We start from the raw sequence: 24,605 nt of genomic DNA on the forward strand, positions 1-24,605 counted from the left end.
GGCCCCCTAAGCCTCAACATGATTCACATGCTGTGGCCAAAATGGTGTTATCCCACCGCTGTTTTGTAGGCTTGCCGAGGCCAGGGTCTGCGTCCTCCAGTGCAGAATTCCTGGTCTTGGCAGAGGGAAACCCCAGGCCATCCTGAGTAACCTGGTTGCTCAGATGGGCGATGTTCACGCAAGTGATCTAATGGTTGCTACTGCTTGCCGTACAACTTATAATCAGACCTAGAAACTCAGCACTTACACTGGACCAGGGCCATAACTAGGGGTCTGCGATCGGTGCTGCCCTGCAGTCAGTATTGCTGCAGCAGTGCCACCTGGAGTGCCCTTTGGATGCTTCAGGCAGGAGCCCTACAGTACGTACAACAGCTCGAAGCGTCCTCAGGGTGCTTCTGCATCCAAAGAGACAGCATCGGATCAATTGCGTAAACATCAACCGAGTACTCAGGATGGCCAGGCTGTTTGCGCTGCTGGGGCCAGGAAATTTGCATCAGACGATGCAGAGCCTGGCCTCGCCACTCCCAGAAAATAGAGGTACAACTTCCTGTTTTAGTGAAATCTACCCACCCCACACGTCTGCAGACTGTCCATCAGACTTGCATCACAGAGGACACTGCGTGCGATCACACATGCGCCCACCATCGTAGACGTACATAAACCATTTGCTTTATGTACATCTTTGAATCAAGTCCTGCATACAGAGCAGTGGACATGATGCCGTGACAGAGGGTTGGACTGTCCAGCAGGGGCACAGGGGAAACCCTCGGCGGGCCCCACCTTCTCTTCTAGGGATCAGGTTCCAGATTGTGCACTTGAATGATAGATTACGCACATGTTGCCTTATAGTGCACAGGACTATGGTGTTTTTTCTGCATTACTGTTATTAATCTGGTACATTATTAAGCATGAACAAGCAGTTTTTACTATAAAATGATTAGCCAAGCCTCTGTGGCAGCTGGCCACCCCCCCCCCCCCCCCTCTGGAGACTGTCCACATCCTAAAATACGGTCCCCTACCATTGCAGTTCCCCGGTGGGCCCTTCATGCCCAAGGCAGACACTGCCGCGACAGGAGACTCGGGTGTATGGATGCAGTAGAGGGGGACACTGCCGTGACAGGAGTGCCAGGTGCCTATGTGCAGAGAAGGGGACAATGCCATGAGTCGTGACAGTTTTGCTTTTATTTTTTTGTGCTGGAGCTCAGAGCAGAGAGCTGCAGTGTTACATGGAGCACCACCTGCTGGCCATTCATGCAGAACTGCACTTGCCATATAGTGTTAAGAATACTTCCAGTTTGAAGTGACAATCCCCAAATAAGCTTCACTTGAAAATATTTTGAAGATATAAAGCCAGCTCAGTAATAGGGATAAATCACTACTAATGTGCCTGAATTTGCCACACAACAGGAATGGACATCAGAAAGCAATGATCCACAATCATCAATATTTTTTTTGTTCCCTCCAATTGACAGTCCTTTTCAATTTGATTCTGTAGAAGTGGAAACCATCGGCCCCTTTGTTCCGATGGCTTGTTCCTAATGTTTGGTGATGTCACCATGTCCCTTGCAGGGATCCTTTGACATGAGCACATTATCAATGTTTTTGGGCACATCGCATCATGCCACATGACAATAGCAGTACGCATGGAGCCATAAGAAAATCTGTCATTAACAAGCATTAAAAACAACCACTCAGCTTGTAATCTCTTCCTCCATTTCTCCCATGATAGAAGAAAAGGAACGGTCATCAAAAGCAAACAGCAGCTACAATGAAGCAGCACTGAGAGCTCACTTCGCGCTCAGAAAAGATTACTATTGCTCTTCCTCATGGTTGGTAGGTCTGGACACTTTAGAGCACATTTCCAAAAGTTAAAACCTATAGAAATGATCCCTGAAAGTATAGTCTTAACCATAACAGCCTAGCATTTTTACTGCTGTGGGAAGGAGAGTCTTTTTAATATAATGGAGATTTTTAAAATGATCTCACAGTTGAACATATCTTGAATATATCAGATAGTAAGAAACTATGCTGCCTTTAAAATGTGGACCAACGATGGATTCAGCTTTTCTTACAGAATGTATTCTTCTATGATTGTGCACTCACTTGCTCATCTGCATATTTAAGATACTCTGGCCAACCAGGAAGCACCTCTGAAACAGCCGAGACACAGCTTAAAGCAGCAACAACAGCCTCAGCTAATAACGGACTATGCACACAGAATGTCAGGATCACAAAACCAAACATATGTTATAGAGAAAAACAAAGTCTAAACACGTGCTTTTCTGGCATGGTGACAATTCTGCTTGGTAGATCACTAACGATCATGTTATATTTGCTGTGGGATGGGTGCTTTTGTTTCTGTTCCTCTACTGTTAGTTCATTTTACGCTGGGGGGATGTTCGATGCAACAGAACCTCATATGTAGGCTGGTATTTGAAGAGTAATAAGAGCGATAGATTACATAATATTAATGTAACAAAGATACTACCTTTTATATCTTTCTTTTATGACAAAAATGAGTAAACATGGGGAATAAACACGACAAATGACATACAAACCACCTCCTGCTTGCTTTTGGGTGTAATTTGTAATAAAACCATAAAGATATTCAAATGAACCATGTTAGTTTCACTGCTAGCCTTCATTTGGCATGGATTTCCTCTAAATGGTTTTCATATTAAAAAAAAGGGGGTTCCCCGAAATATGTACTGAAATGTTGCAACTACTCTACCTTACATCACAAATGCTTCCAAAATAATGTGTCCTCTGCTCCCCGGAAGGCTTCCCATCACGCCACAGCAGGTATGGACATCGGAAGCCTGGCATTAATTGGTTGCCGGGCTGATGACATCAAACGCAGCCATGCACATTGAATGATTGCAATGGTGTAACCATCAATTGCTTTACTGTGAACATGTGTAGAATCTTTCAGAGCTTTGTGCAAGCGTGCATTTACCTGAGCTGCGGACACCCCTTTCCGGGAGTCCGCAAATGCACAGAAGTACCTGAACATCGGATTGGCAACCATCGAATCCTCGCAATTTAGTGGAAAAGGGTACTTTGATCGAATTGGAAAGACTGTTGATTGGTAGCCATCGACCTCAAACGTCCATCCCTATGTCTTGTGAGCATGTACATAAATAGGTTGTGAAACAGAGAGTCTAATTCAGAGTTGTACGCAAACGCAGCCGTTTCCATACAACTGTGATGTTTGGTGATCTGTGACTGCGAGATTGCTCGCAGGGCCCCCTAAGCCTCAACATGATTCACATGCTGTGGCCAAAATGGTGTTATCCCACCCCTGTTTTGTAGGCTTGCCGAGGCCAGGGTCTGCGTCCTCCAGTGCAGAATTCCTGGTCTTGGCAGAGGGAAACCCCAGGCCATCCTGAGTAACCTGGTTGCTCAGATGGGCGATGTTCACGCAAGTGATCTAATGGCTGCTACTGCTTGCCGTACAACTTATAATCAGACCTAGAAACTCAGCACTTACACTGGACCAGGGCCATAACTAGGGGTCTGCGATCGGTGCTGCCCTGCAGTCAGTATTGCTGCAGCAGTGCCACCTGGAGTGCCCTTTGGATGCTTCAGGCAGGAGCCCTACAGTACGTACAACAGCTCGAAGCGTCCTCAGGGTGCTTCTGCATCCAAAGAGACAGCATCGGATCAATTGCGTAAACATCAACCGAGTACTCAGGATGGCCAGGCTGTTTGCGCTGCTGGGGCCAGGAAATTTGCATCAGACGATGCAGAGCCTGGCCTCGCCACTCCCAGAAAATAGAGGTACAACTTCCTGTTTTAGTGAAATCTACCCACCCCACACGTCTGCAGACTGTCCATCAGACTTGCGTCACAGAGGACACTGCGTGCGATCACACATGCGCCCACCATCGTAGACGTACATAAACCATTTGCTTTATGTACATCTTTGAATCAAGTCCTGCATACAGAGCAGTGGACATGATGCCGTGACAGAGGGTTGGACTGTCCAGCAGGGGCACAGGGGAAACCCTCGGCGGGCCCCACCTTCTCTTCTAGGGATCAGGTTCCAGATTGTGCACTTGAATGATAGATTACGCACATGTTGCCTTATAGTGCACAGGACTATGGTGTTTTTTCTGCATTACTGTTATTAATCTGGTACATTATTAAGCATGAACAAGCAGTTTTTACTATAAAATGATTAGCCAAGCCTCTGTGGCAGCTGGCCACCCCCCCCCCCTCTGGAGACTGTCCACATCCTAAAATACGGTCCCCTACCATTGCAGTTCCCCGGTGGGCCCTTCATGCCCAAGGCAGACACTGCCGCGACAGGAGACTCGGGTGTATGGATGCAGTAGAGGGGGACACTGCCGTGACAGGAGTGCCAGGTGCCTATGTGCAGAGAAGGGGACAATGCCATGAGTCGTGACAGTTTTGCTTTTATTTTTTTGTGCTGGAGCTCAGAGCAGAGAGCTGCAGTGTTACATGGAGCACCACCTGCTGGCCATTCATGCAGAACTGCACTTGCCATATAGTGTTAAGAATACTTCCAGTTTGAAGTGACAATCCCCAAATAAGCTTCACTTGAAAATATTTTGAAGATATAAAGCCAGCTCAGTAATAGGGATAAATCACTACTAATGTGCCTGAATTTGCCACACAACAGGAATGGACATCAGAAAGCAATGATCCACAATCATCAATATTTTTTTTGTTCCCTCCAATTGACAGTCCTTTTCAATTTGATTCTGTAGAAGTGTAAACCATCGGCCCCTTTGTTCCGATGGCTTGTTCCTAATGTTTGGTGATGTCACCATGTCCCTTGCAGGGATCCTTTGACATGAGCACATTATCAATGTTTTTGGGCACATTACATCATGCCACATGACAATAGCAGTACACATGGAGCCATAAGAAAATCTGTCATTAACAAGCATTAAAAACAACCACTCAGCTTGTAATCTCTTCCTCCATTTCTCCCATGATAGAAGAAAAGGAACGGTCATCAAAAGCAAACAGCAGCTACAATGAAGCAGCACTGAGAGCTCACTTCGCGCTCAGAAAAGATTACTATTGCTCTTCCTCATGGCTGGTAGGTCTGGACACTTTAGAGCACATTTCCAAAAGTTAAAACCTATAGAAATGATCCCTGAAAGTATAGTCTTAACCATAACAGCCTAGCATTTTTACTGCTGTGGGAAGGAGAGTCTTTTTAATATAATGGAGATTTTTAAAATGATCTCACAGTTGAACATATCTTGAATATATCAGATAGTAAGAAACTATGCTGCCTTTAAAATGTGGACCAACGATGGACTCAGCTTTTCTTACAGAATGTATTCTTCTATGATTGTGCACTCACTTGCTCATCTGCATATTTAAGATACTCTGGCCAACCAGGAAGCACCTCTGAAACAGCCGAGACACAGCTTAAAGCAGCAACAACAGCCTCAGCTAATAACGGACTATGCACACAGAATGTCAGGATCACAAAACCAAACATATGTTATAGAGAAAAACAAAGTCTAAACACGTGCTTTTCTGGCATGGTGACAATTCTGCTTGGTAGATCACTAACGATCATGTTATATTTGCTGTGGGATGGGTGCTTTTGTTTCTGTTCCTCTACTGTTAGTTCATTTTACGCTGGGGGGATGTTCGATGCAACAGAACCTCATATGTAGGCTGGTATTTGAAGAGTAATAAGAGCGATAGATTACATAATATTAATGTAACAAAGATACTACCTTTTATATCTTTCTTTTATGACAAAAATGAGTAAACATGGGGAATAAACACGACAAATGACATACAAACCACCTCCTGCTTGCTTTTGGGTGTAATTTGTAATAAAACCATAAAGATATTCAAATGAACCATGTTAGTTTCACTGCTAGCCTTCATTTGGCATGGATTTCCTCTAAATGGTTTTCATATTAAAAAAAGGGGGTTCCCCGAAATATGTACTGAAATGTTGCAACTACTCTACCTTACATCACAAATGCTTCCAAAATAATGTGTCCTCTGCTCCCCGGAAGGCTTCCCATCACGCCACAGCAGGTATGGACATCGGAAGCCTGGCATTAATTGGTTGCCGGGCTGATGACATCAAACGCAGCCATGCACATTGAATGATTGCAATGGTGTAACCATCAATTGCTTTACTGTGAACATGTGTAGAATCTTTCAGAGCTTTGTGCAAGCGTGCATTTACCTGAGCTGCGGACACCCCTTTCCGGGAGTCCGCAAATGCACAGAAGTACCTGAACATCGGATTGGCAACCATCGAATCCTCGCAATTTAGTGGAAAAGGGTACTTTGATCGAATTGGAAAGACTGTTGATTGGTAGCCATCGACCTCAAACGTCCATCCCTATGTCTTGTGAGCATGTACATAAATAGGTTGTGAAACAGAGAGTCTAATTCAGAGTTGTACGCAAACGCAGCCGTTTCCATACAACTGTGATGTTTGGTGATCTGTGACTGCGAGATTGCTCGCAGGGCCCCCTAAGCCTCAACATGATTCACATGCTGTGGCCAAAATGGTGTTATCCCACCCCTGTTTTGTAGGCTTGCCGAGGCCAGGGTCTGCGTCCTCCAGTGCAGAATTCCTGGTCTTGGCAGAGGGAAACCCCAGGCCATCCTGAGTAACCTGGTTGCTCAGATGGGCGATGTTCACGCAAGTGATCTAATGGCTGCTACTGCTTGCCGTACAACTTATAATCAGACCTAGAAACTCAGCACTTACACTGGACCAGGGCCATAACTAGGGGTCTGCGATCGGTGCTGCCCTGCAGTCAGTATTGCTGCAGCAGTGCCACCTGCAGTGCCCTTTGGATGCTTCAGGCAGGAGCCCTACAGTACGTACAACAGCTCGAAGCGTCCTCAGGGTGCTTCTGCATCCAAAGAGACAGCATCGGATCAATTGCGTAAACATCAACCGAGTACTCAGGATGGCCAGGCTGTTTGCGCTGCTGGGGCCAGGAAATTTGCATCAGACGATGCAGAGCCTGGCCTCGCCACTCCCAGAAAATAGAGGTACAACTTCCTGTTTTAGTGAAATCTACCCACCCCACACGTCTGCAGACTGTCCATCAGACTTGCGTCACAGAGGACACTGCGTGCGATCACACATGCGCCCACCATCGTAGACGTACATAAACCATTTGCTTTATGTACATCTTTGAATCAAGTCCTGCATACAGAGCAGTGGACATGATGCCGTGACAGAGGGTTGGACTGTCCAGCAGGGGCACAGGGGAAACCCTCGGCGGGCCCCACCTTCTCTTCTAGGGATCAGGTTCCAGATTGTGCACTTGAATGATAGATTACGCACATGTTGCCTTATAGTGCACAGGACTATGGTGTTTTTTCTGCATTACTGTTATTAATCTGGTACATTATTAAGCATGAACAAGCAGTTTTTACTATAAAATGATTAGCCAAGCCTCTGTGGCAGCTGGCCACCCCCCCCTCTGGAGACTGTCCACATCCTAAAATACGGTCCCCTACCATTGCAGTTCCCCGGTGGGCCCTTCATGCCCAAGGCAGACACTGCCGCGACAGGAGACTCGGGTGTATGGATGCAGTAGAGGGGGACACTGCCGTGACAGGAGTGCCAGGTGCCTATGTGCAGAGAAGGGGACAATGCCATGAGTCGTGACAGTTTTGCTTTTATTTTTTTGTGCTGGAGCTCAGAGCAGAGAGCTGCAGTGTTACATGGAGCACCACCTGCTGGCCATTCATGCAGAACTGCACTTGCCATATAGTGTTAAGAATACTTCCAGTTTGAAGTGACAATCCCCAAATAAGCTTCACTTGAAAATATTTTGAAGATATAAAGCCAGCTCAGTAATAGGGATAAATCACTACTAATGTGCCTGAATTTGCCACACAACAGGAATGGACATCAGAAAGCAATGATCCACAATCATCAATATTTTTTTTGTTCCCTCCAATTGACAGTCCTTTTCAATTTGATTCTGTAGAAGTGTAAACCATCGGCCCCTTTGTTCCGATGGCTTGTTCCTAATGTTTGGTGATGTCACCATGTCCCTTGCAGGGATCCTTTGACATGAGCACATTATCAATGTTTTTGGGCACATTGCATCATGCCACATGACAATAGCAGTACACATGGAGCCATAAGAAAATCTGTCATTAACAAGCATTAAAAACAACCACTCAGCTTGTAATCTCTTCCTCCATTTCTCCCATGATAGAAGAAAAGGAACGGTCATCAAAAGCAAACAGCAGCTACAATGAAGCAGCACTGAGAGCTCACTTCGCGCTCAGAAAAGATTACTATTGCTCTTCCTCATGGTTGGTAGGTCTGGACACTTTAGAGCACATTTCCAAAAGTTAAAAACTATAGAAATGATCCCTGAAAGTATAGTCTTAACCATAACAGCCTAGCATTTTTACTGCTGTGGGAAGGAGAGTCTTTTTAATATAATGGAGATTTTTAAAATGATCTCACAGTTGAACATATCTTGAATATATCAGATAGTAAGAAACTATGCTGCCTTTAAAATGTGGACCAACGATGGACTCAGCTTTTCTTACAGAATGTATTCTTCTATGATTGTGCACTCACTTGCTCATCTGCATATTTAAGATACTCTGGCCAACCAGGAAGCACCTCTGAAACAGCCGAGACACAGCTTAAAGCAGCAACAACAGCCTCAGCTAATAACGGACTATGCACACAGAATGTCAGGATCACAAAACCAAACATATGTTATAGAGAAAAACAAAGTCTAAACACGTGCTTTTCTGGCATGGTGACAATTCTGCTTGGTAGATCACTAACGATCATGTTATATTTGCTGTGGGATGGGTGCTTTTGTTTCTGTTCCTCTACTGTTAGTTCATTTTACGCTGGGGGGATGTTCGATGCAACAGAACCTCATATGTAGGCTGGTATTTGAAGAGTAATAAGAGCGATAGATTACATAATATTAATGTAACAAAGATACTACCTTTTATATCTTTCTTTTATGACAAAAATGAGTAAACATGGGGAATAAACACGACAAATGACATACAAACCACCTCCTGCTTGCTTTTGGGTGTAATTTGTAATAAAACCATAAAGATATTCAAATGAACCATGTTAGTTTCACTGCTAGCCTTCATTTGGCATGGATTTCCTCTAAATGGTTTTCATATTAAAAAAAGGGGGTTCCCCGAAATATGTACTGAAATGTTGCAACTACTCTACCTTACATCACAAATGCTTCCAAAATAATGTGTCCTCTGCTCCCCGGAAGGCTTCCCATCACGCCACAGCAGGTATGGACATCGGAAGCCTGGCATTAATTGGTTGCCGGGCTGATGACATCAAACGCAGCCATGCACATTGAATGATTGCAATGGTGTAACCATCAATTGCTTTACTGTGAACATGTGTAGAATCTTTCAGAGCTTTGTGCAAGCGTGCATTTACCTGAGCTGCGGACACCCCTTTCCGGGAGTCCGCAAATGCACAGAAGTACCTGAACATCGGATTGGCAACCATCGAATCCTCGCAATTTAGTGGAAAAGGGTACTTTGATCGAATTGGAAAGACTGTTGATTGGTAGCCATCGACCTCAAACGTCCATCCCTATGTCTTGTGAGCATGTACATAAATAGGTTGTGAAACAGAGAGTCTAATTCAGAGTTGTACGCAAACGCAGCCGTTTCCATACAACTGTGATGTTTGGTGATCTGTGACTGCGAGATTGCTCGCAGGGCCCCCTAAGCCTCAACATGATTCACATGCTGTGGCCAAAATGGTGTTATCCCACCCCTGTTTTGTAGGCTTGCCGAGGCCAGGGTCTGCGTCCTCCAGTGCAGAATTCCTGGTCTTGGCAGAGGGAAACCCCAGGCCATCCTGAGTAACCTGGTTGCTCAGATGGGCGATGTTCACGCAAGTGATCTAATGGCTGCTACTGCTTGCCGTACAACTTATAATCAGACCTAGAAACTCAGCACTTACACTGGACCAGGGCCATAACTAGGGGTCTGCGATCGGTGCTGCCCTGCAGTCAGTATTGCTGCAGCAGTGCCACCTGGAGTGCCCTTTGGATGCTTCAGGCAGGAGCCCTACAGTACGTACAACAGCTCGAAGCGTCCTCAGGGTGCTTCTGCATCCAAAGAGACAGCATCGGATCAATTGCGTAAACATCAACCGAGTACTCAGGATGGCCAGGCTGTTTGCGCTGCTGGGGCCAGGAAATTTGCATCAGACGATGCAGAGCCTGGCCTCGCCACTCCCAGAAAATAGAGGTACAACTTCCTGTTTTAGTGAAATCTACCCACCCCACACGTCTGCAGACTGTCCATCAGACTTGCGTCACAGAGGACACTGCGTGCGATCACACATGCGCCCACCATCGTAGACGTACATAAACCATTTGCTTTATGTACATCTTTGAATCAAGTCCTGCATACAGAGCAGTGGACATGATGCCGTGACAGAGGGTTGGACTGTCCAGCAGGGGCACAGGGGAAACCCTCGGCGGGCCCCACCTTCTCTTCTAGGGATCAGGTTCCAGATTGTGCACTTGAATGATAGATTACGCACATGTTGCCTTATAGTGCACAGGACTATGGTGTTTTTTCTGCATTACTGTTATTAATCTGGTACATTATTAAGCATGAACAAGCAGTTTTTACTATAAAATGATTAGCCAAGCCTCTGTGGCAGCTGGCCACCCCCCCCTCTGGAGACTGTCCACATCCTAAAATACGGTCCCCTACCATTGCAGTTCCCCGGTGGGCCCTTCATGCCCAAGGCAGACACTGCCGCGACAGGAGACTCGGGTGTATGGATGCAGTAGAGGGGGACACTGCCGTGACAGGAGTGCCAGGTGCCTATGTGCAGAGAAGGGGACAATGCCATGAGTCGTGACAGTTTTGCTTTTATTTTTTTGTGCTGGAGCTCAGAGCAGAGAGCTGCAGTGTTACATGGAGCACCACCTGCTGGCCATTCATGCAGAACTGCACTTGCCATATAGTGTTAAGAATACTTCCAGTTTGAAGTGACAATCCCCAAATAAGCTTCACTTGAAAATATTTTGAAGATATAAAGCCAGCTCAGTAATAGGGATAAATCACTACTAATGTGCCTGAATTTGCCACACAACAGGAATGGACATCAGAAAGCAATGATCCACAATCATCAATATTTTTTTTGTTCCCTCCAATTGACAGTCCTTTTCAATTTGATTCTGTAGAAGTGGAAACCATCGGCCCCTTTGTTCCGATGGCTTGTTCCTAATGTTTGGTGATGTCACCATGTCCCTTGCAGGGATCCTTTGACATGAGCACATTATCAATGTTTTTGGGCACATTGCATCATGCCACATGACAATAGCAGTACACATGGAGCCATAAGAAAATCTGTCATTAACAAGCATTAAAAACAACCACTCAGCTTGTAATCTCTTCCTCCATTTCTCCCATGATAGAAGAAAAGGAACGGTCATCAAAAGCAAACAGCAGCTACAATGAAGCAGCACTGAGAGCTCACTTCGCGCTCAGAAAAGATTACTATTGCTCTTCCTCATGGTTGGTAGGTCTGGACACTTTAGAGCACATTTCCAAAAGTTAAAACCTATAGAAATGATCCCTGAAAGTATAGTCTTAACCATAACAGCCTAGCATTTTTACTGCTGTGGGAAGGAGAGTCTTTTTAATATAATGGAGATTTTTAAAATGATCTCACAGTTGAACATATCTTGAATATATCAGATAGTAAGAAACTATGCTGCCTTTAAAATGTGGACCAACGATGGACTCAGCTTTTCTTACAGAATGTATTCTTCTATGATTGTGCACTCACTTGCTCATCTGCATATTTAAGATACTCTGGCCAACCAGGAAGCACCTCTGAAACAGCCGAGACACAGCTTAAAGCAGCAACAACAGCCTCAGCTAATAACGGACTATGCACACAGAATGTCAGGATCACAAAACCAAACATATGTTATAGAGAAAAACAAAGTCTAAACACGTGCTTTTCTGGCATGGTGACAATTCTGCTTGGTAGATCACTAACGATCATGTTATATTTGCTGTGGGATGGGTGCTTTTGTTTCTGTTCCTCTACTGTTAGTTCATTTTACGCTGGGGGGATGTTCGATGCAACAGAACCTCATATGTAGGCTGGTATTTGAAGAGTAATAAGAGCGATAGATTACATAATATTAATGTAACAAAGATACTACCTTTTATATCTTTCTTTTATGACAAAAATGAGTAAACATGGGGAATAAACACGACAAATGACATACAAACCACCTCCTGCTTGCTTTTGGGTGTAATTTGTAATAAAACCATAAAGATATTCAAATGAACCATGTTAGTTTCACTGCTAGCCTTCATTTGGCATGGATTTCCTCTAAATGGTTTTCATATTAAAAAAAGGGGGTTCCCCGAAATATGTACTGAAATGTTGCAACTACTCTACCTTACATCACAAATGCTTCCAAAATAATGTGTCCTCTGCTCCCCGGAAGGCTTCCCATCACGCCACAGCAGGTATGGACATCGGAAGCCTGGCATTAATTGGTTGCCGGGCTGATGACATCAAACGCAGCCATGCACATTGAATGATTGCAATGGTGTAACCATCAATTGCTTTACTGTGAACATGTGTAGAATCTTTCAGAGCTTTGTGCAAGCGTGCATTTACCTGAGCTGCGGACACCCCTTTCCGGGAGTCCGCAAATGCACAGAAGTACCTGAACATCGGATTGGCAACCATCGAATCCTCGCAATTTAGTGGAAAAGGGTACTTTGATCGAATTGGAAAGACTGTTGATTGGTAGCCATCGACCTCAAACGTCCATCCCTATGTCTTGTGAGCATGTACATAAATAGGTTGTGAAACAGAGAGTCTAATTCAGAGTTGTACGCAAACGCAGCCGTTTCCATACAACTGTGATGTTTGGTGATCTGTGACTGCGAGATTGCTCGCAGGGCCCCCTAAGCCTCAACATGATTCACATGCTGTGGCCAAAATGGTGTTATCCCACCCCTGTTTTGTAGGCTTGCCGAGGCCAGGGTCTGCGTCCTCCAGTGCAGAATTCCTGGTCTTGGCAGAGGGAAACCCCAGGCCATCCTGAGTAACCTGGTTGCTCAGATGGGCGATGTTCACGCAAGTGATCTAATGGCTGCTACTGCTTGCCGTACAACTTATAATCAGACCTAGAAACTCAGCACTTACACTGGACCAGGGCCATAACTAGGGGTCTGCGATCGGTGCTGCCCTGCAGTCAGTATTGCTGCAGCAGTGCCACCTGGAGTGCCCTTTGGATGCTTCAGGCAGGAGCCCTACAGTACGTACAACAGCTCGAAGCGTCCTCAGGGTGCTTCTGCATCCAAAGAGACAGCATCGGATCAATTGCGTAAACATCAACCGAGTACTCAGGATGGCCAGGCTGTTTGCGCTGCTGGGGCCAGGAAATTTGCATCAGACGATGCAGAGCCTGGCCTCGCCACTCCCAGAAAATAGAGGTACAACTTCCTGTTTTAGTGAAATCTACCCACCCCACACGTCTGCAGACTGTCCATCAGACTTGCGTCACAGAGGACACTGCGTGCGATCACACATGCGCCCACCATCGTAGACGTACATAAACCATTTGCTTTATGTACATCTTTGAATCAAGTCCTGCATACAGAGCAGTGGACATGATGCCGTGACAGAGGGTTGGACTGTCCAGCAGGGGCACAGGGGAAACCCTCGGCGGGCCCCACCTTCTCTTCTAGGGATCAGGTTCCAGATTGTGCACTTGAATGATAGATTACGCACATGTTGCCTTATAGTGCACAGGACTATGGTGTTTTTTCTGCATTACTGTTATTAATCTGGTACATTATTAAGCATGAACAAGCAGTTTTTACTATAAAATGATTAGCCAAGCCTCTGTGGCAGCTGGCCACCCCCCCCTCTGGAGACTGTCCACATCCTAAAATACGGTCCCCTACCATTGCAGTTCCCCGGTGGGCCCTTCATGCCCAAGGCAGACACTGCCGCGACAGGAGACTCGGGTGTATGGATGCAGTAGAGGGGGACACTGCCGTGACAGGAGTGCCAGGTGCCTATGTGCAGAGAAGGGGACAATGCCATGAGTCGTGACAGTTTTGCTTTTATTTTTTTGTGCTGGAGCTCAGAGCAGAGAGCTGCAGTGTTACATGGAGCACCACCTGCTGGCCATTCATGCAGAACTGCACTTGCCATATAGTGTTAAGAATACTTCCAGTTTGAAGTGACAATCCCCAAATAAGCTTCACTTGAAAATATTTTGAAGATATAAAGCCAGCTCAGTAATAGGGATAAATCACTACTAATGTGCCTGAATTTGCCACACAACAGGAATGGACATCAGAAAGCAATGATCCACAATCATCAATATTTTTTTTGTTCCCTCCAATTGACAGTCCTTTTCAATTTGATTCTGTAGAAGTGGAAACCATCGGCCCCTTTGTTCCGATGGCTTGTTCCTAATGTTTGGTGATGTCACCATGTCCCTTGCAGGGATCCTTTGACATGAGCACATTATCAATGTTTTTGGGCACATCGCATCATGCCACATGACAATAGCAGTACGCATGGAGCCATAAGAAAATCTGTCATTAACAAGCATTAAAAACAACCACTCAGCTTGTAATCTCTTCCTCCATTTCTCCCATGATAGAAGAAAAGGAACGGTCATCAAAAGCAAACAGCAGCTACAATGAAGCAGCACTGAGAGCTCACTTCGCGCTCAGAAAAGATTACTATTGCTCTTCCTCATGGTTGGTAGGTCTGGACACTTTAGAGCACATTTCCAAAAGTTAAAAACTATAGAAATGATCCCTGAAAGTATAGTCTTAACCATAACAGCCTAGCATTTTTACTGCTGTGGGAAGGAGAGTCTTTTTAATATAATGGAGATTTTTAAAATGATCTCACAGTTGAACCAGGGGCGGAAGTCCGGGAGGCAGCGGAGTCGGCTGCCGCCGGGCTCCTGACCCGCAGAGGGCGCCTCGCAGTGGCGCCTCTGACATTACACAGATTGACATGCGGACGAGCGCCCGCATGTCAATCTGATGTCTCCCTCCCTGCTGTGTTGGAGGGACATGGAGCGCATCGCGCGTCTCCTGTGTCCCTCCCTGGCTCTCTCCCGGCCGGTCTAAGGAAGTGCCATTCGTGAGCTCTGATTGGCTCACGAACCGGCACTTCCTGTATTAGACCGGCCGGGGGAGAGAGCCAGGGAGGGACACAGGAGACGCGCGATGCGCTCCATGTCCCTCCAACACAAGGTGGGAGCAGGCACTGGGGGCATATACCTGGTACTGGGGGGCATATACCTGGCACTGGGGGGGGAGGAGACCTGGCACTGGGGGGCATATACATGGCACTTGGGGGCATATACCTGGCACTGGGGGGGAAGACCTGGCACTGGGGGGCATATACCTGGCACTGTGGGGTATATACCTGGCACTGTGGGGTATATACCTGGCACTGTGGGGCATATACCTGGCACTGGGGGGGGAAGACCTGGCACTGGGGGGCATATACCTGGCATTGGGGGGCATATACCTGGCACTGGGGGGCATATACCTGGCACTGGGGGGGGGGAGACCTGGCACTGGGGGGCATATACATGGCACTGTGGGGGAAGACCTGGCACTGGGGGGGAAGACCTGGCACTGGGGGGCATATACCTGGCACTGTGGGGCATATACCTGGCACTGGGGGGCATATACCTGGCACTGGGGGGGAAGACCTGGCACTGGGACGGGGGGCATATGTGGCACTGGGGAGGGGGGTATATTTGGCACTGGGGGCATATACCTGGCACTGTGGGGGAAGACCTGGCACTGGGGGGCATATACCTGGCACTGGGGGAGGAGACCTGGCACTGGGGCGGGGGGCATATGTGGCACTGGGGAGGGGGGTATATTTGGCACTGGGGGCATATACCTGGCACAGTGGGGGAAGATCTGGCACTGGGGGCATATGGGGGAAGATCTGGCACTGGGGGCATATACCTGGCACTGGGCGCATATACCTGGCCCTGTGGGGGAATATCTGGCACTGGGGGCATATACCTGGCCCTGTGGGGGAATATCTGGCACTGGGGGCATATACCTGGCACTGGGCGCATATACCTGGCCCTGTGGGGGAATATCTGGCACTGGGGGCATATACCCGGCACTGTGGGGGGAATATCTGGCACTGGGGGCATACACCTGGCACTGTGGGGGAATATCTGGCATTGGGGGCATATGCCTGGCACTGTGGAGAAATATCTGGCACTGGGGGCATATAGCTGGCACTGAGGGGGCATAGGTGGCACTGTGGTGGAATATTTGGCACTGTGGGGGAGTAGGCACTGAGGGGGCATATGTGGCACTGTGGTGGAATATTTGGCACGGGGGGGAGCAGGCACTGAGGGGGCATATGTGGCACTGGGGGGGTATATTTGGCACTGGGGGCATGTACCTGGCACTGGAGGCATATACCTGACACTGTGGGGGAATATCTGGCACTGGGGGCATATGTGGCACTGGGAGCACGGCCCTAGCAACACGCACTACCCCCTAGCAATGAGCATGACACCCAGTGCATGAACCCCCTGGCAACGAGCATGACACCCTGAGCATGAAACCCCTGGCACCGTGCATGGAACCGCTGGCAACGAGCATGACACCCAGTGCATGAAACCCCTGGCAACGAGCATGACACCCTGAGCATGAAAACCCCTGGCACCGTGCATGGAACCAAGAGCATGAAACCGCTGGCAACGAACATGACACCCAGTGCATGAAACCCCTGGCAACGAGCATGACAACCTGAGCATGAAAACCCCTGGCACCGTGCATGGAACCAAGAGCATGAAACCCCTGGCAACGAGCAGGTAATTTAAAAGTAATTAGAAGCCTTACTGTAGAACTTAATGTATAATGGGCATTACGGTGTGTGGCATAATGTATCACGGACATTGCGGTGTGTGTCATAATGTGTCGGGCATTACGGTGTATGGTATACTATATCGCGGGCATTGTGATATGTGGTATAATGTCTCAGGCTCATTGTGGTGTGTGTTATACTGTGTCAAAGACATTGTATGTGCTATAATGTATCAAGGGCATTGCAGTGTGTAGCATAATGTATAACGGGCATTGTGATTCCTGTCATAATGTGTCACAGGCATTACGGTGTGTGGTATAATGTATCAGGGGCATTGCAGTGTGTAGCATAATGTATAACGGGCATTACGATTCCTGTCATAATGTGTCGGGGGCATTACGGTGTGTGGCATAATGTGTCGGGGGCATTATGGTGTGTTCATATTGTGTCATGTGCATTATTGTGTGTGGCATAATGTCTAAGGGCCACTGCAGTATGTGGCATAATGTATACTGGGCATTACTATAAGGAGGAAAAATTACAAATAATGTAAGGGGCATGAATCAGGATTAATTTTCTTTCCCGCCTGGGCGTGCAGGTTGGAAAACTGGGGTATAACGCAGTCTTTTCCTGCAATGTTACACCCCTTTATGGTAAGCCATGCCCATCCCAATGAAGCCACACACTCTATACTGCCAATTATGGAGGGGGGGGGGGCGAATAATTTTTTGGCTTGGGGGAGAAAAATTTCTAGTTACGTCACTGAACTGACTCATTCCTGTAAGCCGCCACTACAGCGCAAACCCCAGGAGAGTACGCTGGTGCGCGCCTGCTGTGGGAGGTAGGAGAGGAGCTGCTGCTACCGTTGCCCCGCTGCTGTGGGGAAGGGGGGGACGGGATGGATGGACACACGTGCGAGGCGGTGTTTAAGAGCTGGTACCACGCTTGCCTTGGATTACACTTCTTATTGCGCTCTGCCTCTGGTAATTGGGGAGGAGAGAAGAGCCTTCTTTCACTACACAAGGTATCCATCTATGCTCCCTTTCTCCCTGCATAAGTGCACTGCCAGTATACTGTATGTATGTTTGTATATATAGATTGAGGTAGGGGTCTGGCACAGCCACATAATAGACTAATACATTGGGTGCCCTCACAGCAAAGTAGTTTAGCAAAATAGAGGTGGTGCGGCACTCCAATGATTTGCACACTGACACCAATTGAAGTAGTGCAACGTTTCAATGCCCGTTTAATGAATCTGCATTTTTGTCATATATACAATGACCCCCATTCTGCCTCATCCCGTCCTCCAGACCTCTGTTACTCCATCTGCCCCCCCCATTTGCCAAGTCCTTCTGCCCGCCCGCGACCATCCCTCCCCATCTTCCTCCCATAATTAATTGTCCTCCCGCAGGGAATACATATGTTTTACCGACAGACGGGATGCCGTCTGTCAGCATCCTGACAGCAGCATCCCGTCCGTCAGAATTCTGGCAGGGGGCGTGCGCAATGAAGGCCCTTGCTTGTTGCGCTCGCAACGCAGTGGTCTCGGTGGTTCCCATCCCACTCTATTGGTGTTGTGGACACCCACGAATGGGAATAAGACCTGTGAGACGGTATTCTGGTGTCGGTATCCTGACCGCTAGGAATCCCGACAGCCAGCAAAATGATTGCCTCCCCTCCCGCAGTATCGGTCACATAATAGACTCACTTTCAGCTCCAGGCCCATGTGGACCCCAAACTGGCACTGGTCTGCAGGGATGTATCATTGGCACAAGGTTAAAAATGCAGCCAAACCTCCAAAAATGCAGTTTTCAGAGGTTTGGCGGCTTACTACTTATCCACCAAGCCTAGACCCCAGGGCTTGGATGCGGTGGGCAACACCATCTTTAGATGGGCTTCTATCACATTACCCATTGGACCCCTCCCAGCACCCCCTAGTGGGGCGCATCAGCCCACGCATGCACAGATAGGACTCCGGATCATACACCGGGAAGTTCTACTGTATCATGGCAAAGAATAGCTCTCACCGCAAGAGCTGTCCTTTGGAAATTTCTTCATGCATACGCCATTATGCTTGCAAAGAATGGCAGGATATATATATATATATAAATATATATATAGCCTGCAGGATCAATATTGGTGTGGTGTGTGTGTATATATATATATATATATATATATATATATATATAAAAAAAAATTTTTGCCTCTATATAGGGGGGCACCTGTATTTATATTGCCTCCGGGCGTCTAGGACGAACTTACGCCACTGAGTTGAACATATCTTGAATATATCAGATAGTAAGAAACTATGCTGCCTTTAAAATGTGGACCAACGATGGACTCAGCTTTTCTTACAGAATGTATTCTTCTATGATTGTGCACTCACTTGCTCATCTGCATATTTAAGATACTCTGGCCAACCAGGAAGCACCTCTGAAACAGCCGAGACACAGCTTAAAGCAGCAACAACAGCCTCAGCTAATAACGGACTATGCACACAGAATGTCAGGATCACAAAACCAAACATATGTTATAGAGAAAAACAAAGTCTAAACACGTGCTTTTCTGGCATGGTGACAATTCTGCTTGGTAGATCACTAACGATCATGTTATATTTGCTGTGGGATGGGTGCTTTTGTTTCTGTTCCTCTACTGTTAGTTCATTTTACGCTGGGGGGATGTTCGATGCAACAGAACCTCATATGTAGGCTGGTATTTGAAGAGTAATAAGAGCGATAGATTACATAATATTAATGTAACAAAGATACTACCTTTTATATCTTTCTTTTATGACAAAAATGAGTAAACATGGGGAATAAACACGACAAATGACATACAAACCACCTCCTGCTTGCTTTTGGGTGTAATTTGTAATAAAACCATAAAGATATTCAAATGAACCATGTTAGTTTCACTGCTAGCCTTCATTTGGCATGGATTTCCTCTAAATGGTTTTCATATTAAAAAAAAGGGGATTCCCCGAAATATGTACTGAAATGTTGCAACTACTCTACCTTACATCACAAATGCTTCCAAAATAATGTGTCCTCTGCTCCCCGGAAGGCTTCCCATCACGCCACAGCAGGTATGGACATCGGAAGCCTGGCATTAATTGGTTGCCGGGCTGATGACATCAAACGCAGCCATGCACATTGAATGATTGCAATGGTGTAACCATCAATTGCTTTACTGTGAACATGTGTAGAATCTTTCAGAGCTTTGTGCAAGCGTGCATTTACCTGAGCTGCGGACACCCCTTTCCGGGAGTCCGCAAATGCACAGAAGTACCTGAACATCAGATTGGCAACCATCGAATCCTCGCAATTTAGTGGAAAAGGGTACTTTGATCGAATTGGAAAGACTGTTGATTGGTAGCCATCGACCTCAAACGTCCATCCCTATGTCTTGTGAGCATGTACATAAATAGGTTGTGAAACAGAGAGTCTAATTTAGAGTTGTACGCAAACGCAGCCGTTTCCATACAACTGTGATGTTTGGTGATCTGTGACTGCGAGATTGCTCGCAGGGCCCCCTAAGCCTCAACATGATTCACATGCTGTGGCCAAAATGGTGTTATCCCACCCCTGTTTTGTAGGCTTGCCGAGGCCAGGGTCTGCGTCCTCCAGTGCAGAATTCCTGGTCTTGGCAGAGTGAAACCCCAGGCCATCCTGAGTAACCTGGTTGCTCAGATGGGCGATGTTCACGCAAGTGATCTAATGGCTGCTACTGCTTGCCGTACAACTTATAATCAGACCTAGAAACTCAGCACTTACACTGGACCAGGGCCATAACTAGGGGTCTGCGATCGGTGCTGCCCTGCAGTCAGTATTGCTGCAGCAGTGCCACCTGCAGTGCCCTTTGGATGCTTCAGGCAGGAGCCCTACAGTACGTACAACAGCTCGAAGCGTCCTCAGGGTGCTTCTGCATCCAAAGAGACAGCATCGGATCAATTGCGTAAACATCAACCGAGTACTCAGGATGGCCAGGCTGTTTGCGCTGCTGGGGCCAGGAAATTTGCATCAGACGATGCAGAGCCTGGCCTCGCCACTCCCAGAAAATAGAGGTACAACTTCCTGTTTTAGTGAAATCTACCCACCCCACACGTCTGCAGACTGTCCATCAGACTTGCGTCACAGAGGACACTGCGTGCGATCACACATGCGCCCACCATCGTAGACGTACATAAACCATTTGCTTTATGTACATCTTTGAATCAAGTCCTGCATACAGAGCAGTGGACATGATGCCGTGACAGAGGGTTGGACTGTCCAGCAGGGGCACAGGGGAAACCCTCGGCGGGCCCCACCTTCTCTTCTAGGGATCAGGTTCCAGATTGTGCACTTGAATGATAGATTACGCACATGTTGCCTTATAGTGCACAGGACTATGGTGTTTTTTCTGCATTACTGTTATTAATCTGGTACATTATTAAGCATGAACAAGCAGTTTTTACTATAAAATGATTAGCCAAGCCTCTTTGGCAGCTGGCCACCCCCGCCACCCCCCACCCCCCCCCCCTCTGGAGACTGTCCACATCCTAAAATACGGTCCCCTACCATTGCAGTTCCCCGGTGGGCCCTTCATGCCCAAGGCAGACACTGCCGCGACAGGAGACTCGGGTGTATGGATGCAGTAGAGGGGGACACTGCCGTGACAGGAGTGCCAGGTGCCTATGTGCAGAGAAGGGGACAATGCCATGAGTCGTGACAGTTTTGCTTTTATTTTTTTGTGCTGGAGCTCAGAGCAGAGAGCTGCAGTGTTACATGGAGCACCACCTGCTGGCCATTCATGCAGAACTGCACTTGCCATATAGTGTTAAGAATACTTCCAGTTTGAAGTGACAATCCCCAAATAAGCTTCACTTGAAAATATTTTGAAGATATAAAGCCAGCTCAGTAATAGGGATAAATCACTACTAATGTGCCTGAATTTGCCACACAACAGGAATGGACATCAGAAAGCAATGATCCACAATCATCAATATTTTTTTTGTTCCCTCCAATTGACAGTCCTTTTCAATTTGATTCTGTAGAAGTGGAAACCATCGGCCCCTTTGTTCCGATGGCTTGTTCCTAATGTTTGGTGATGTCACCATGTCCCTTGCAGGGATCCTTTGACATGAGCACATTATCAATGTTTTTGGGCACATTGCATCATGCCACATGACAATAGCAGTACACATGGAGCCATAAGAAAATCTGTCATTAACAAGCATTAAAAACAACCACTCAGCTTGTAATCTCTTCCTCCATTTCTCCCATGATAGAAGAAAAGGAACGGTCATCAAAAGCAAACAGCAGCTACAATGAAGCAGCACTGAGAGCTCACTTCGCGCTCAGAAAAGATTACTATTGCTCTTCCTCATGGTTGGTAGGTCTGGACACTTTAGAGCACATTTCCAAAAGTTAAAACCTATAGAAATGATCCCTGAAAGTATAGTCTTAACCATAACAGCCTAGCATTTTTACTGCTGTGGGAAGGAGAGTCTTTTTAATATAATGGAGATTTTTAAAATGATCTCACAGTTGAACATATCTTGAATATATCAGATAGTAAGAAACTATGCTGCCTTTAAAATGTGGACCAACGATGGACTCAGCTTTTCTTACAGAATGTATTCTTCTATGATTGTGCACTCACTTGCTCATCTGCATATTTAAGATACTCTGGCCAACCAGGAAGCACCTCTGAAACAGCCGAGACACAGCTTAAAGCAGCAACAACAGCCTCAGCTAATAACGGACTATGCACACAGAATGTCAGGATCACAAAACCAAACATATGTTATAGAGAAAAACAAAGTCTAAACACGTGCTTTTCTGGCATGGTGACAATTCTGCTTGGTAGATCACTAACGATCATGTTATATTTGCTGTGGGATGGGTGCTTTTGTTTCTGTTCCTCTACTGTTAGTTCATTTTACGCTGGGGGGATGTTCGATGCAACAGAACCTCATATGTAGGCTGGTATTTGAAGAGTAATAAGAGCGATAGATTACATAATATTAATGTAACAAAGATACTACCTTTTATATCTTTCTTTTATGACAAAAATGAGTAAACATGGGGAATAAACACGACAAATGACATACAAACCACCTCCTGCTTGCTTTTGGGTGTAATTTGTAATAAAACCATAAAGATATTCAAATGAACCATGTTAGTTTCACTGCTAGCCTTCATTTGGCATGGATTTCCTCTAAATGGTTTTCATATTAAAAAAAAGGGGGTTCCCCGAAATATGTACTGAAATGTTGCAACTACTCTACCTTACATCACAAATGCTTCCAAAATAATGTGTCCTCTGCTCCCCGGAAGGCTTCCCATCACGCCACAGCAGGTATGGACATCGGAAGCCTGGCATTAATTGGTTGCCGGGCTGATGACATCAAACGCAGCCATGCACATTGAATGATTGCAATGGTGTAACCATCAATTGCTTTACTGTGAACATGTGTAGAATCTTTCAGAGCTTTGTGCAAGCGTGCATTTACCTGAGCTGCGGACACCCCTTTCCGGGAGTCCGCAAATGCACAGAAGTACCTGAACATCGGATTGGCAACCATCGAATCCTCGCAATTTAGTGGAAAAGGGTACTTTGATCGAATTGGAAAGACTGTTGATTGGTAGCCATCGACCTCAAACGTCCATCCCTATGTCTTGTGAGCATGTACATAAATAGGTTGTGAAACAGAGAGTCTAATTTAGAGTTGTACGCAAACGCAGCCGTTTCCATACAACTGTGATGTTTGGTGATCTGTGACTGCGAGATTGCTCGCAGGGCCCCCTAAGCCTCAACATGATTCACATGCTGTGGCCAAAATGGTGTTATCCCACCCCTGTTTTGTAGGCTTGCCGAGGCCAGGGTCTGCGTCCTCCAGTGCAGAATTCCTGGTCTTGGCAGAGTGAAACCCCAGGCCATCCTGAGTAACCTGGTTGCTCAGATGGGCGATGTTCACGCAAGTGATCTAATGGCTGCTACTGCTTGCCGTACAACTTATAATCAGACCTAGAAACTCAGCACTTACACTGGACCAGGGCCATAACTAGGGGTCTGCGATCGGTGCTGCCCTGCAGTCAGTATTGCTGCAGCAGTGCCACCTGCAGTGCCCTTTGGATGCTTCAGGCAGGAGCCCTACAGTACGTACAACAGCTCGAAGCGTCCTCAGGGTGCTTCTGCATCCAAAGAGACAGCATCGGATCAATTGCGTAAACATCAACCGAGTACTCAGGATGGCCAGGCTGTTTGCGCTGCTGGGGCCAGGAAATTTGCATCAGACGATGCAGAGCCTGGCCTCGCCACTCCCAGAAAATAGAGGTACAACTTCCTGTTTTAGTGAAATCTACCCACCCCACACGTCTGCAGACTGTCCATCAGACTTGCGTCACAGAGGACACTGCGTGCGATCACACATGCGCCCACCATCGTAGACGTACATAAACCATTTGCTTTATGTACATCTTTGAATCAAGTCCTGCATACAGAGCAGTGGACATGATGCCGTGACAGAGGGTTGGACTGTCCAGCAGGGGCACAGGGGAAACCCTCGGCGGGCCCCACCTTCTCTTCTAGGGATCAGGTTCCAGATTGTGCACTTGAATGATAGATTACGCACATGTTGCCTTATAGTGCACAGGACTATGGTGTTTTTTCTGCATTACTGTTATTAATCTGGTACATTATTAAGCATGAACAAGCAGTTTTTACTATAAAATGATTAGCCAAGCCTCTGTGG

General features: G+C 46.7%; 6 non-coding genes across 6 annotated transcripts; all 6 read right to left on the bottom strand.

Moving 5' to 3' along the window:
• Window positions 1–1,686: 1,686 nt before the first annotated feature.
• LOC135053005 (small nucleolar RNA U3) lies at window positions 1,687–1,906 on the bottom strand. The gene has a single exon (XR_010242414.1). It is a non-coding gene; the product is annotated as a small nucleolar RNA U3 (small nucleolar RNA).
• Window positions 1,907–4,924: 3,018 nt separating this feature from the next.
• On the bottom strand, window positions 4,925–5,144 carry LOC135053029 (small nucleolar RNA U3). Its single transcript, XR_010242435.1, has one exon. It is a non-coding gene; the product is annotated as a small nucleolar RNA U3 (small nucleolar RNA).
• A 3,014-nt stretch (window positions 5,145–8,158) lies between these two features.
• Window positions 8,159–8,378, bottom strand: LOC135052904 (small nucleolar RNA U3). Its single transcript, XR_010242329.1, has one exon. It is a non-coding gene; the product is annotated as a small nucleolar RNA U3 (small nucleolar RNA).
• A 3,014-nt stretch (window positions 8,379–11,392) lies between these two features.
• On the bottom strand, window positions 11,393–11,612 carry LOC135053006 (small nucleolar RNA U3). Its single transcript, XR_010242415.1, has one exon. It is a non-coding gene; the product is annotated as a small nucleolar RNA U3 (small nucleolar RNA).
• Window positions 11,613–14,626: 3,014 nt separating this feature from the next.
• On the bottom strand, window positions 14,627–14,846 carry LOC135052905 (small nucleolar RNA U3). The gene has a single exon (XR_010242330.1). It is a non-coding gene; the product is annotated as a small nucleolar RNA U3 (small nucleolar RNA).
• A 7,247-nt stretch (window positions 14,847–22,093) lies between these two features.
• Window positions 22,094–22,313, bottom strand: LOC135053007 (small nucleolar RNA U3). Its single transcript, XR_010242416.1, has one exon. It is a non-coding gene; the product is annotated as a small nucleolar RNA U3 (small nucleolar RNA).
• Between the last annotated feature and the right edge of the window lie 2,292 nt (window positions 22,314–24,605).

Source organism: Pseudophryne corroboree, chromosome 2 (assembly GCF_028390025.1).
Source record: "Pseudophryne corroboree isolate aPseCor3 chromosome 2, aPseCor3.hap2, whole genome shotgun sequence".
NCBI classification, from domain to species: Eukaryota; Metazoa; Chordata; class Amphibia; order Anura; family Myobatrachidae; genus Pseudophryne; species Pseudophryne corroboree.